This window comes from Arachis hypogaea, chromosome 6 (assembly GCF_003086295.3).
Source record: "Arachis hypogaea cultivar Tifrunner chromosome 6, arahy.Tifrunner.gnm2.J5K5, whole genome shotgun sequence".
NCBI lineage: Eukaryota > Viridiplantae > Streptophyta > Magnoliopsida > Fabales > Fabaceae > Arachis > Arachis hypogaea.
Genome location: NC_092041.1, coordinates 38,543,410 through 38,557,811, shown reverse-complemented (window position 1 = coordinate 38,557,811; position 14,402 = coordinate 38,543,410). Strand labels below are relative to the sequence as shown.

The 14,402-nt window shown below is 36.6% G+C and overlaps 1 long non-coding RNA gene across 1 annotated transcript; it reads left to right on the top strand.

The window, feature by feature from the left end:
* The first annotated feature begins 4,234 nt into the window (after positions 1-4,234).
* LOC112696552 (uncharacterized) lies at positions 4,235-8,379 on the top strand. Its single transcript, XR_003150758.3, has 3 exons — positions 4,235-4,904; positions 5,023-5,201; positions 8,164-8,379. It is a non-coding gene; the product is annotated as an uncharacterized lncRNA (long non-coding RNA).
* The last annotated feature ends 6,023 nt before the right edge of the window (positions 8,380-14,402 follow it).

The following is a 14,402-nucleotide window of genomic DNA, read 5'->3' as shown; positions in this document are numbered from 1 at the left end:
TCCTCCATGATCCTTTTCCATCCTTCCTTCTTTGTAGCATCTTCGTTGTTAGCCAGTTTGTCTTCAATGGCTCTGGTGAAAGTATTTGCCTTCTTCTCACCCATTTCTGCAAAATACTTCGCCAGTTGAGCTATCTGCTCTTCAATTCCTTTGATTAACATCTCTTGGTTCCTTGTTGTTTCTTCTTGGTGTTTCATCATTCTCTCTATTAGGATCTCCAAGTTTGTGATTCTTCGAGAGTCTTGTGAGATTGGTTGGTTATGAGATGTTAAAGGTTGGAAGGGTGGGTGTAATGGTGGCATGTGATGGTTGTTATTGATGTAATGGTGTTTTTGTTGGGTTGTGAAGTTGGGGTCGTTATAATTGAAGTCCCTTGGTTTGTGATTTTGGTACTCGTTTCTTCTCCAGTTGAGATGAGTCTGGGAGTGTCTGTGTTGTGAGTATTGGCTTTGGGTGGTATTAGTGGGTGGGGATGTTCATTGGTTGTGGTCATGGAATTGCCCTGGTGGAAACTTCCTTGTTCTTGATGTTAAGGCTCCCTCATTCTCAGATAAGAATGAGGTCTCCATGGTGGAAATTTGGCACTCACTGCAGCAGACAACTCCATGTTTTGCTGTGGTTGATGGTGCATTTGTCTGTTTTGGTCTTTGAACGCATTCACCCCTTCAATATTTGCCACTTCTTTTTCTGAGATTGCATTTTGTGGTTTCTCAGATGGATGTTGGTCGTTGACTCCTTTGTCATTGAAGTCTGCAATTCCTTGGGCAGTTGTTGTTGCTTTGAGTAGGCCATCTGAGAAGTAGTCCACTGCTTTTCTTGTTTCTGGGGTAAATCCTTCATAGAAAGCTCGGAAGCCCACTTTATCAGTTGCTTTCTTGTATCTTTCCCAGGCCTTAAAGAGTGGTTCTTCGTCTCCTTGTGTGAATAGATGTTCCTCCTCTTTTAGCTGGATGATCTGTCTGGATGAGGTGAATTTGGCCAGAAATTTGGTGACCAAATCATCCCAACTAGTGATACTTCCTTGGGGAAAAGTTTCAAACCATTGTGCAGCCTCACCCTTTAATGAGAAAGGGAATAACAGGATCTTGTAAGTGTCATGATCTGGACCATCGGTTTTGACCGCATTACAAGTTCTCAGGAAAGTAGATATGTGCTGTTGAGGATCCTCCTCCGATGGATTTCTATCATAAGAACAATTGTTCTTGATGAGTGTAATGAGTGGTGGCTTCATGTCATGATACTCCTTGTTTGTAGAAACTTGATTTCCTGTGGCATGCGATCAAACAGGAGGAATAAACGGCAGCACACTTGAGGATTAAATGAAGTTAGTTAAAATAAACTGTTAGCAAATTGATAGAGGCAATTTCTCAAACAGTTAGTATGTTAGTAAAAATTAGAATAACAGAAAAGAAAAAGTGCTTAATCTAGACCTCCACTTCACTTAATCATTGTCAATCTATTTCAATCCCCGGCAACAGCGCCAAAAACTTGATGTGTGGAAAACGATCCAACACAAAACTCACCGGCAAGTGTACCGGGTCGCATCAAGTAATAATAACTCACATGAGTGAGGTCGATCCCACAGGGATTGAAGGATTGAGCAATTTTAGTTTAGTGGGTGATTTAGTCAAGCGAATCAAGTTTTGATTGAGTGGGTTGTATTTAACAGAAAATAAATTGCTTGAAATGTAAAGGGAGAGGGGAAATTGCAGGAAATTAAAGAACAGGAAAGTAAAATAGACTGAATCTTAAAGAACAAGAAATTAAATGACTGAAACTTAAAGTGCAAGAAATGTAAATTGCAGAAACTTAAAGTGCAAGAAATGTAAATTGCTTGAATGTAAAAGGGGTTTGAGGACTGGGATTGCAGAATCTAAACAAAGAGAAAGTAAATTGCAACAGTTAATAAAGGAGAAGATGAATTGGAATAAACTGAAATTCAACAGAAAATGAAATTAAAGTGCAATAGGTTCACAGAAGAACCAAAAGTAAATTGTGGTCTCAGGTCTCAAGAGACTAGGTAGCAGAGCCTAGATCTCTATTTGCCTTCCCAGATCCAAGTTCACAAAGCAATTGACAGAAAATTAAAGAAGAAGCAATAGAAAAACAGAAATCAAATTCAATTATGCAGAAAAGGATTTAAAGAGATTTTAGATGGGAATTGAGACAGAATTTCCTCAATTTCACACACCCAAAACTCAGAAACAGAAGAGTAGAATTGCCCGAGTAGGAATGAGGAAGGAGATCAGTCAATTCTCCCTTAATCCTCTGAGCTCTCGGTCAAGTCTCTCAAGAACAATTACAAGAAATTCAAAGCTCAAAGAAAGTGCAAAATTCAAAAGCTCAGCCAAAGGTAAGTCAAAAGTGTTTTCCAAAGGTCCCTAATTACATCAAACTAGCTTCTATTTATACACTTTCTATTCTTGGATTTTGGGATTTGGATGGGCTTTTGATTTGGTGAAGAAATGAATTAAAATGGGGTTTTAATTTGAATTTTCGGCCCATGAGAAGTTGCTCCTAGGAGGCTGCCCTGCCCTTGTGGAGGGCAGGGCAGGATTTGGTGCATGTTGGTGCGGCCTTGGTGCGGTCTGGTGTGTGTTTGGTGCGCAGAATGCTGCCCTGCCCGCGCCAAGGGCAGGGCAGGAAAAGTTGGTGCGCCAGAAATTGCCTTGGTGCTGCCAGAATCAAGAATTGGTGCGCCAGAATCAAAAATTGGTGCGCCAGAAATTGCCTTGGTGCATAGGACGCTGCCCTGCCCTCGCGGAGGGCAGGGCAGGAAAATTTGGTGCTGCCAGGATCGAACTTGGTGCGTGCTGGTGCTGCCAGGAATGAGCCTTGGTGCGCTAGATTTGAGTTTTGGTGCGCCAGCTCCATGCATCAACAAAATGCTGCCCTGCCCTCGCGGAGGGCAGGGCAGTGTTTCCACTTTGATGTCCCGTGCTCGAAACACGGCTGGGACACACTCTCAATTAATTTCTTTGGTTTCTTGGCACGGCACTCAACCTTAGTTCCTTGCTTCTTCCTTGGTCCGTGTTTGATTCTTGTAGCATGCATGGGTGACATTTTTCCTTTGATTTTCTTCCTTGGTGAGCCCGATACTGCCCTTGTGGAGGGCAGGGCAAGGTTCTCTAATGTCAATAGCTTCTTTAATGTCAATAGCTTGCAGTAGGCTCTCATGGAGCCTCACAGGTATTCAGAGTATTGTAGGGACCTCCCAACACCAAACTTAGAGTTTGAATGTGGGGGTTCAACACCAAACTTAGAGTTTGGTTGTGGCCTCCCAACACCAAACTTAGAGGTTGACTGTGGGGGCTCTATTTGACTCTACATTGAGAGAAGCTGTTTGTAACATTCCGCATTTTTGAAAATCTAATTATGAATAAATTGTGATTTTATTTTATTAAGTTTAAACTTTATAATTTTAGAAATTATTTTGTTAGAAATAATTAAATAGATTCGGAGATAGTTTTATTTTGAAATCAATTAATATTTTTAAGTAATCTTACTATAACAGAATATTTTGTAGAATTTTAGTAATTGAAAATTAAGAAAGAATTGTACAATTTAATTTAAGTAATTTTTATTATAAATAAGTTATGACTTATCATTAATTTGAACTCTTTATTTTATAAACTGAACAATTAAGAATAATTAAATTAGTTTTATTAATATTCGGAGTTAAGTTAATTAATGTTTTTGTGTAAATTCTTATAATTGGTTATTTTATATAATTAAATTTAAGAAATTTCTACTATAAATAAATATGGTTTATTCTATTAATTTGAGCCCTTAAAGATTAATTTATTAGAAATGATTAAATTGATTTTGATAAATACTTTAATTTTAAGTCAATTAGTATTTATGCACAATTTTGATTATAACTAGTAATTTTATATAAATTAAAATTAAAGTTATGATAGAAAAATAATGAAAAGTCATGTAATTTAATATAGGTAATTGATATTTTGAGTTTAATTGTGTATTTTATAAGTTGTGATTAGTAAGTTTATTTTATAATTTAAATTAAAAATAATTATTTGACTTATTGGTATGTTGGTAAATAAAATTATATATGTTTCTAGAGTAATTTTATAGTAATATATTTAAATCTAAATTTTCTCTTTTATTTTAAATATTATGTAAAATTCGTATGTTAATCGTATATGTTTTATTGTAATTTTAATCTATGTTTCTTATTTTTACGTATCATTATCGTGTAACACATATACTCCTCACCCAATTAGTCACACACACATATATGGTACACTAACCCCTCCCTTATTCCTCCACGCTTCTTTTCTCCCCACCATTCATTCACGGATGAACACCCTCCACACAAATAAACTTATCAACACAGAGAAGAAAGAAATCAGTGAAAACAAGGAAAGGAGAGACCAAGAGAGAGCGAGACGCATAGGGAAGAGGGGAAGGGGGAAGCAGCGTCCGTGGGTAACACAGGAAGCGTCGCTGCTGTTGCTATCATATAGGAGAGTGTGGGAGAAGTAGAGAGTAAGAGGGAGAAGGATGGTGCGCTGTTGGAGTCACTGTCACCGCCGTTCCTCACTGTCACCGCCGTGTTTCACTGTCATCGTTAAACTTCCATCGCCGTCGCCACTGTTCAACCCGCCGTCAGGGAGAGGCACTTCCATCGAACCCTAGCCATCACTATCGCCTCTGCACGCAAAGAAGGGGCTGGTGCCACTGTTGCCACTATTGCCGTCGATTTGGAGTTGCCAGAGACACAGTTGTTTCTACTTCTAGTGCTCATTCTTCTAACTGTTGGAGTTGCTGTGGAATGGAGCCACTGGCGGGGTGTTGCTGCTGTCAGAACCACCGGGAAGGATTGCTGGGAATCACTGCTGCCCTGTTTTCGTTTTAATTAGGTTCAACATCCATTGGCCTGGGTTAGCCTTTTCCCCTTATTTCTGCTCCAATTGCACGCTCTATTCTGCCGATTTCTTATTAAACTGCTTGTTCTTGTTTTAATTCAAATTTGGCTTGTGCTCTGTTTTAAATTTCCAGAGCCGTTTCTGCTTCCGATTCTATTGAATTTGAAATCTTCGCTTCGTTGCAACCATGATCACTGTTGTGAGAGCTAACGCCGCTGCTATCTTGATTGAGACTGTTGCATAGCTAGTATTGGTCCAGCCAACTGCCTCGCTATAATCCAGCCTCCGGGTTCTTTTAATCGCGACATCGAGGTAGGGGGTTTAAAATGATTTTAATTTTAGAATGCCCGCAAGGTTTATTGAGTAATCTGCAAATAGTCTTAATTGTTGTGAGTGATTAATTGATGATATGAATGCTAAATTGTGTTTGTGAAGTGTAATTGGAATTATTGATAGCGAAATTGATTGGTTGTGTGGATGTTGAATTGTGGCTGTGAATTTATTGAAATTGAGGATTTTGTGGAATTGATTGATCATGGGTGGAATATGAAATGTTGAAGAGTGATTGATGAAAATTCTGAATTTTGATGGATTATGTTGGAATTGTTGCTGTTGGGATGGTTTTATAATTATTCTATCGGTGATGGATCTAGTTGATGATTGACTGGAATTGGGTTTAGAGAATGTTTAAAGGATTGAATTTGAGATGTTGAATTGCTTGCTGAACAAGCTGAGCTTTGAAATTAAACGGCAACTTTGAAAGTGAGTTAGTAACTCTATAGTGACTGAAATTATAAGAATTGAAATGTTAAGTAAATTATATTAAGTGTAATTGTGGAAATTCAATTTTTAAGGTTTCGTATCAGTTAGAGAACTAGTTATGATTTTCCAAAGTTGAATTCCAAAATCTGATTTTCTGCATAACTTCTAAACTGAGTCAGCAGTTTTGAAAAAACTATAACTATTTCTGCGAATATCGGAATTGCGTGGGACCAAGTCCGGATTGAGCTTGGGAATATAGGGAACTGGACTGCTGAATTTGAGACTTTTTCACTAAGTTTATGATTTATGGTGAATTTTTGAATCGGGGATGTCAAATCTGGTTTTTCTGCAGAACATTTAACACAGCAGCAACTTGATTCCTTTATTAGAAATTCTGCATTTTGAATGTTGAAATGGAACCAATTTTAAATGAAACTTTGGTCTTAATACTTTAATTTCATAAAAATTTAGAATTGTTAGAGTTGTGGTTTTAAAGATTTGGATTTTCAAAGAAAGATGTATTATGCAGTAAAAGTCAAGCTTTGTTTTCTAAGTCAGTAACTTTGAGGCTTTATAGTTTTTTGAATCTGGAATGATATTGAGATGCAACCAATTGGAAATGAAAATTAAATATGTCTAGCATATGTGACTTAAATTTCAGGGCTATTCATGTTTTAATGAGTAAGTTATGGGACTTGGAAGAAGATAAGTTCATTAACTTTTAAAGCAGAATTCTGCAGCAAATTAGCCAACTTCTAGGTTATATAACTTCTTCATTAGAAATGATATTGACCTGAAACCAATTGGAAAAGAAACTTGGATGAGTGAAGTTGAACTGTACTAATTTTCAAAGTCATTGGATTTAACGTGGATTTTAAATTGAATTTTGAATGTCACATGCTGCTGCTGTTTTTCTGGTTTTACGCACTGCAGAGCAGTCTTGGTTTTTCCTTTATTCCTAAGGCTAGTGAAACCAGAAAATTATGATCTTTGGTTTGTTAGAAAGCTTATCTCAAGGCGAATGCCTGGACATAAAGTTTGCGCAATTCCGAGTTCATTTGCTATATTAAAAACAGAAAAGAAGATAGGGTGTTGGGAATGCTTGAGTGAGAGTTATGAGTTCATAAAACTAAAGATGAACCTTAGTGATATATGGCTGTTTCAATGTTGGAATTTGCTTGTTTCTGAATTGAATTGATATTGGAAAGGTTAAAAAGAGTTTGGTGGATTGTTTGGTTGGGACCCGTAAGGGTGGCTAAGTCCTATTTTTAAAGGAGATTATGTCCGAATTTTTATAAAAGTTTAAGGACTTAATCAGAATCAATATTTAAGGTTTATTTAATGATAATAATTTCAATGATTCTTTTAAGAAAAGATTATTTGGTATATGAGATTGTTGGCAAGGGCGTGGGTCTTGTCCCGCTTGCGTATTTGTAATTATGAAAGAAAAAGGGAAGAGTAATGTACTTATTGTATGATTATCTGTTGCTTGAAGCAACCTAAGAGATATTGTTTGCTTATTTGTTGCTTAATGCAACCCAAGAGATATTATATACAGTTGTTGCCTAAGGCAACCCAAGAGATATTATATATATATATATGTTGCTTAATGCAACCCAAGAGATATTATATATATATGTTGCTTAATGCAACCCAAGAGATATTATTTATTTATCTGTTGCCCTGAGGCAACCCAAGAGTAATTTTCCGTTCCCAAGAGTATATTTCCTGCGAGTAGAAAGCAGAGGCTGTCTCAATAGAGCTGCTAATAATTATATGCGCATTTATTTGAACGGAAAATCGTATCCGGGAAATCGTGGACTCGTGACCGGATAAATGTCGGGAAGGCAGGTGCTAACCGACACATGAGCTCATGGCCTGCACTAGGACTAGACATTCATCATATGCATCTATGTGACATTGTTTGGGTGTGGATATTGTAATTGGCTTGCCTAACTGAATAATCCTGTGTAACTGCTAATTGCTATACTTAATATAAATGCTCTTGATTGTGTTTGAACCTCATTACCTGTGTTTGTAACTGATTGCTTGGAATGTAGTGATTGGATGTTGATTGAGCTGTTTGGGCCTGAGGCCGTGACTGGTATGCTTGAGGTCTAGTTTCGTATAAAGTATCTGACTGGTTCAGCATAGACTTAATGAACCTATGCTCGGAGCAGGATGATCCTTTATACCGCGTAGGTAACTTCTTTTATGTTAAGGTCTAGAAAAGTATGAAAAATCAAACTGGTTCAGCATAGACTTAATGAACCTATGCTTGGAACAGGTTGGTCATTCATACAGTCTAGGAAACTTTTACGAGTTTTATAAAGAAAATGTGGGTCTAGGATTTTAAATAATTAACTAATGCTTTTAAAAGAGGTTAATTTTCTTTTAGATGTATCTGAATGAAATTAACTATTTGCGCTTTATTCTTTACTTTCACGGCATTCTCGACCTCTACTGAGAACATGTGGTTTGGTTCTCACCCCCAAATTTTCCACCCTTTCAGTGACACAGGTTTGAAGACGCAACTTGAAGCTGCGAGCGATTAGTAGGTTTTCTTTATGGTTTAATTTGGTCTGGTAGAGTCCCCTCGCCGATTGTCCCTTGAGATTTTATTTCATATAGAGGGGTAGGTTTAGTATATTGTATTTGAGTTTTATTTGGTTTCTTTTGTATAAGTATTATTATCAATAATATTTATGTGATTATTATTATTTGTAAATGTTTGAAATATGACTTTAACGAATAAAAAACAAATTTTTCTGGCATTTTCTTAAAACTGAGACACGAACTCGATACAAAGGCTCGATAATTAAGTAGTTAATATTAGAAAAGGTCACGTAACGTTCTTTCTAGTAGAAATACCCTGACTTAAGCAAGGTATTTTGCTGGAAGGGATGTTACACTGTTCATGCTTCCTCTCCATGGTTGCAGAGGAAGATCCTTGAGCTTTAAATACAAGGTAGTCCCCATTCAATTAAAGGACTAGCTCTCCTCTGTCAACATCAATTACAGCTCCTACTATGGCTAGGAAGAGTCTTCCAAGGATGATGCATTCATCCTCATCCTTCCCAATGTCTAGGATTATGAAATCAGCAGGGATGTAAAGTCCTTTAACCTTCACTAACACGTCCTCTACCAATCCATAAGCTTGTTTTATTGACTTGTCTGCCGTCTCTAATGAGATTCTTGCAGCTTGTACCTCAAAGATCCCCAGTTTCTCCATTACAGAGAGTGGCATAAGATTTATACCTGACCCCAAGTCACACAGAGCCTTCTCAAAGGTCATGGTGCCTATGGTACAGGGTATTAAGAATTTACCAGGATCTTGTTTCTTTTGAGGTGAAGTTTGCTGAACCCATGTATTTAGTTCACTAATGAGCAAGGGAGGTTCATTTTTCCAATTTTCATTACCAAACAACTTGGCATTCAGCTTCATGATGGCTCCAAGATATTGAGCAACTTGGTCTTCAGTTACATCTTCATCCTCTTTAGAGGAAGAATAGTTCTCAGAGCTCATGAATGGCAGAAAGAGGTTTAATGGAATCTCTATGGTCTCTATATGAGCCTCAGATTCCTTTAGGTCCTCAATAGGGAACTCCTTTCTATCTGAAAGACGTCCCAAGAGGTCTTCCTCATTGGGATTCACGTCCTCCCCTTCCTCTTTGGATTCGGCCATGATGATTATATCAATGGCCTTGCACTCTCTTTTTGGATTCTCTTCTGTATTGCTTGGGAGAGTACTAGGAGGAGTTTTAGTGATTTTCTTACTCAGCTGACCCACTAGTGCCTCCAAATTTCTAATGGAGGACCTTGTTTCATTCATGAAAGTCAAAGTGACCTTAGATAGATCAGAGACTATGTTTGCTAAGCTAGATGGGCTCTTCTCAGAATTCTCTGTCTGTTGCTGAGAGGATGATGGAAAAGGCTTGCTATTGCTAAACCTATTTCTTCTACCATTGTTATTATTGAAGCCTTGCTTCTGTGGATCCTTCCATGAAAAATTCGGATGATTTCTCCATGATGGGTTATAGGTGTTGCCAAAGGCTTCACCCATGTAATTTACCTCTGCCATTGCAGGGTTCTCAGGATCATAAGCTTCTTCTTCAAAAGATGCTTCTTTAGTATTGTTGGATGCATTTAGCAATCCATTTAGACTCTGAGAAATCATGTTGACTTGCTGAGTCAACATTTTGTTCAGAGCCAATATGGCATTCAAAGTATCAATTTCAAGAACTCCCTTCCTTTTAGGCGTCCCCTTACTCACATGATTCCTTTTAGAAGTGTACATGAACTGGTTATTTGCAACCATGTCAATGAGTACCTGAGCTTCTGCAGGCGTTTTCTTTAGGTGAGTAGATCCACCTGCAAAATGGTCCAATGACATCTTAGACAATTCAGACAGACCATCATAAAATATATCCAGGATGGTCCATTCTGAAAGCATGTCAGAAGGACACTTTTTGGTCAGTTGTTTGTATCTTTCCCAAGCTTCATAGAGGGATTCACCTTCTTTTTGTCTGAAGGTTTGAACATCCACTCTAAGCTTGCTCAGCTTTTGAGGAGGAAAGAACTTGGCTAGGAAAGCCGTGACCAGCTTATCCCAAGAGTTCAGGCTATCTTTAGGCTGAGAGTCCAACCATACTCTAGCTTTGTCTCTTACAGCAAAAGGGAAAAGCATAAACCCCATTGGTCTTAACAGTATCACAGATCTGCAAGAATTCAGTTAAGAACTGAAAGGATCTTCTGATGGAAGTCCATAAAACTCGCAATTCTGTTGCATCAGAGAAACTAATTGAGGCTTTAGTTCAAAGTTGTTTGCTCCAATGGCAGGAATTGAGATGCTTCTTCCATGTAAGTTGGTATTTAGTGCAGTAAAGTCACCAAGCATCTTCCTTGCATTGTTGTTGGGTTCGGCTGCCATATCTTTTTCCTGTTCGAAAATTTCAGTTGGGTCTTCTTCAGAGTGTTGTGCTTTAGCTGCTCTTAGCTTCCTTTTCAAGGTCCTTTCAAGTTCAAGATCAGCTTCAACAAGAATGCCTTTTTCCTTGTTCCTGCTCATATGAGAGAGAAGAAAACAAAGAAAGTATGGAATCCTCTATGTCAGAGTATAGAGATTCCTTTATGTGAGTAGAAGAAGATAAGAATAGGAGAAGGAGAAGAGGAGAATTCGAACACAGGGAGGATGAGGGGGTTTGAATTTTAAGATGAATAGAAGTGTTAGCAAATGAATAAATAAATGAAAAAAGATGAGAGAGAGAGAGAGAGAGAGAGAGAGGGAATTCGAATATTAACTAAAAGAGAAGAAAAATATTTTTTTTATTTTAATTATTAGTTAAAATTCAAAAATTAAGAGAAGAAATAAAATTAAAATTAAAATTTGAAACAATTAGTTAATTAAAAAGAATTTTGAAAAAGGGGTAAGGGATTTTCAAAAATTAGAGAGAGAAAAGTAGTTAGGTAGTTTCGAAAAAGATAAGAAACAAACAAAAAGTCAATTAGTTAGTTGAAAAAGATTTGAAAATCAAATTTAGAAAGATAAAAAGTTAGAAAAGATTTTGAAATTAATTTTGAAAAAGATATGATTTGAAAAAGATATGTTTGAAAAGATATGATTGAAATTTATTTTGATAAAGATTTGATTTTTAAAATTAAAATTGATTACTTGACTAACAAGAAACTAAAAGATATGATTCTAGAATTTAAAGATTGAACCTTTCTTAGCAAGAAAGTAACAAACTTCAAATTTTTGAATCAATCACATTAATTGTTAGTAAAGTTTTTGAAAATTATGAAATAAAATTAAGAAAAAGATTTTGAAAATCAATTTAAAAGAAATTTTCGAAAATATAAAAGAAGAATGAAAAAGATTTGATTTTTGAAAAAAAGTTTTGACAAGATAAGATTTTTAAAATTGAAATCTTGACTTGACTAACAAGAAACAACTTATTCTAAAAATTTTTGACTAAGTCAACCCAAAGATTTCAAAATTTATGAGAGAATTAATGGAAAGATATATTTTTTATTTTTTGAATTTTTAATGAGAGAGAAAATAAATAAATGACTCAAAACATGAAAATTATGAATCAAAACACATAATGCATGCAACAACACTATGAATATCAAGATGAACACCAAGAACAATTTGAAGGTCATGATGAACATCAAGAACTTATTTTTGAAAAATTTTCAAGAAAAGAAAACATGCAAGACACCAAACATAGAAATTTTTCATGTTTAGACACTATGAATGCAAGAATGCATATGAAAAATAACAAAAGAGACAAAACAAGAAAATATGAAGATCAAACAAGAAGACTTACCAAGAACAACTTGAAGATCATGAAAAACACCATGCATGAATTTTTCGAAAATTTTTAGAAAAATTAAAAAGATGCAATTGACACCAAACTTAAAAATTGACTCTAGACTCAAACAAGAAACACAAAATATTTTTGGTTTTTATGATTTTATTAATTTTTTTTTAATTTTTTTTTGAAATTTTTTTTTGGAAAACGAAAACAAAGAAAAATTTTTGAAAGATTTTTGAAAACTTTTTGAAAAGAAAATTACCTAATCTGGGCAACAAGATGAACCGTCAGTTGTCCAAACTCAATAATCCCCGGCAACGGCGCCAAAAACTTGGTGCACGAAATTGTGATCTCTAACAATGGTACTTGGTGCACGAAATTGTGATCATCAATGGTGCCATCAACATGGTACGTTCAATTGCAATCTCAACTCTTTATCACAACTTCGCACAACTAACCAGCAAGTGCACTGGGTCGTCCAAGTAATAAACCTTACGCAAGTAAGGGTCGATCCCACGGAGATTGTTGGTATAAAGCAAGCTATGGTCATCCTGTAAATCTAAGTCTGGCGGATTCAAATGGTTATGGAGGATTAATGATTAAAAGATAAATAAAACATAAGATAAAGATAGAGATACTTATGTAATTCATTGGTGAGAATTTCAGATAAGCGTATGGAGATGCTTTGTCCCTTCCGTCTCTCTGCTTTCCTACTGTCTTCATCCAATCCTTCTTTCTTCTTTCCAAGGCAAGCTGTATGTTGGGCATCACCGTTGTCAATGGCTACAGTCCCGTCCTCTCAGTGAAAATGTTCAACGTCCTCTGTCACAGCACGGCTATTCAGCTGTCGGTTCTCGATCATGTCGGAATAGAATCCAGTGATTCTTTTTCGTCTGTCACTAACGCCCCACAATTGCGAGTTTGAAGCTCGTCACAGTCATTCAATCCCTTAATCCTACTCGGAATACCACAGACAAGGTTTAGACTTTCCGAATTCTCAAGAATGCCGCCATCAATTCTAGCTTATACCACGAAGATTCTGATTAAGGAATCCAATAGATAAACATTCAAGCCTTGTTTGCTTGTAGAACGGAAGTGGTTGTCAGGCACGCGTTCATAAGTGAGAATGATGATGAGCGTCACATAATCATCACATTCATCATGTTCTTGGGTGCGAATGAATATCTTGGAATAAGAATAAGCTGAATTGAATAGAAGAACAGTAGTAATTGCATTAATACTTGAGGTACAGCAGAGCTCCACACCTTAATCTATGGTGTGTAGAAACTCCACCGTCGAAAATACATAAGAACAAGGTCTAGGCATGGCCGAGAGGCCAGCCCCCAATGATCTAAGAACTAGACGTCCAAAGATGATCCTAAGATCTCAAGTGATCAAAAGATGAAAATACAGTAGTAAAAGGTCCTATTTGTAGATAACTAGTAGCTTAGGGTTTACAAAGATGAGTAAATTACATAAAAATCCACTTCCGGGCCCACTTGGTGTGTGCTTGGGCTGAGCATGGAGACTTTCATGTGTAGACATTTTTCTTGGAGTTAAACGCCAGCTTTTGTGCCAGTTTGGGTGTTTAACTCCCATTCTTGTGCCAGTTCCGGCGTTAAACGCCAGAATTCTTGAGCTGAATTGGAACGCCTATTTGAGCCATCAAATCTCAGGTAAAGTATGGGCTATTATATATTTCTGGAAAGCCCAGGATGTCTACTTTCCAACGCAATTGAGAGTGCGCTAATTGGGCTTCTGTAGCTCGAGAATACCCACTTCGAGTGCAGGGAGGTCAGAATACAATAGCATCTACAGTCCTTTTCAGCCTTTGAATCAGATTTTTGCTCAGGTCCCTCAATTTCAGCCAGAAAATACCTGAAATCACAGAAAAACACACAAACTCATAGTAATATCCAGAAAAGTGAATTTTAACTAAAAACTAATAAAAATATAATAAAAACTAACTAAAATATACTAAAAACATACTAAAAACAATGCCAAAAAGCGTATAAATTATCCGCTCATCACAACACCAAACTTAAATTGTTGCTTATCCCCAAGCAACTGAAAATCAAATAAGATAAAGAGAAGAGAATATACAATGAATTCCAAAAACATCTATGAAGATCAGTATTAATTAGATGAGCGGGGCTTTTAGCTTTTTGCCTCTGAACAGTTTTGGCATCTCACTCTATCCTTTGAAATTCAGAATAATTGGCTTCTATAGGAACTTAGAATCCAGATAGTGTTATTGATTCCCCTAGTTAAGTATGATAATTCTTGAACACAGTTACTTTATGAGTCTTGGCCGTGGCCCAAAGCACTCTGTCTTCCAGTATTACCACCGGATACATACATGCCACAGACATATAACTGGGTGAACCTTTTCAGATTGTGACTCAGCTTTGCTAGAGTCCCCAATTAGAGGTGT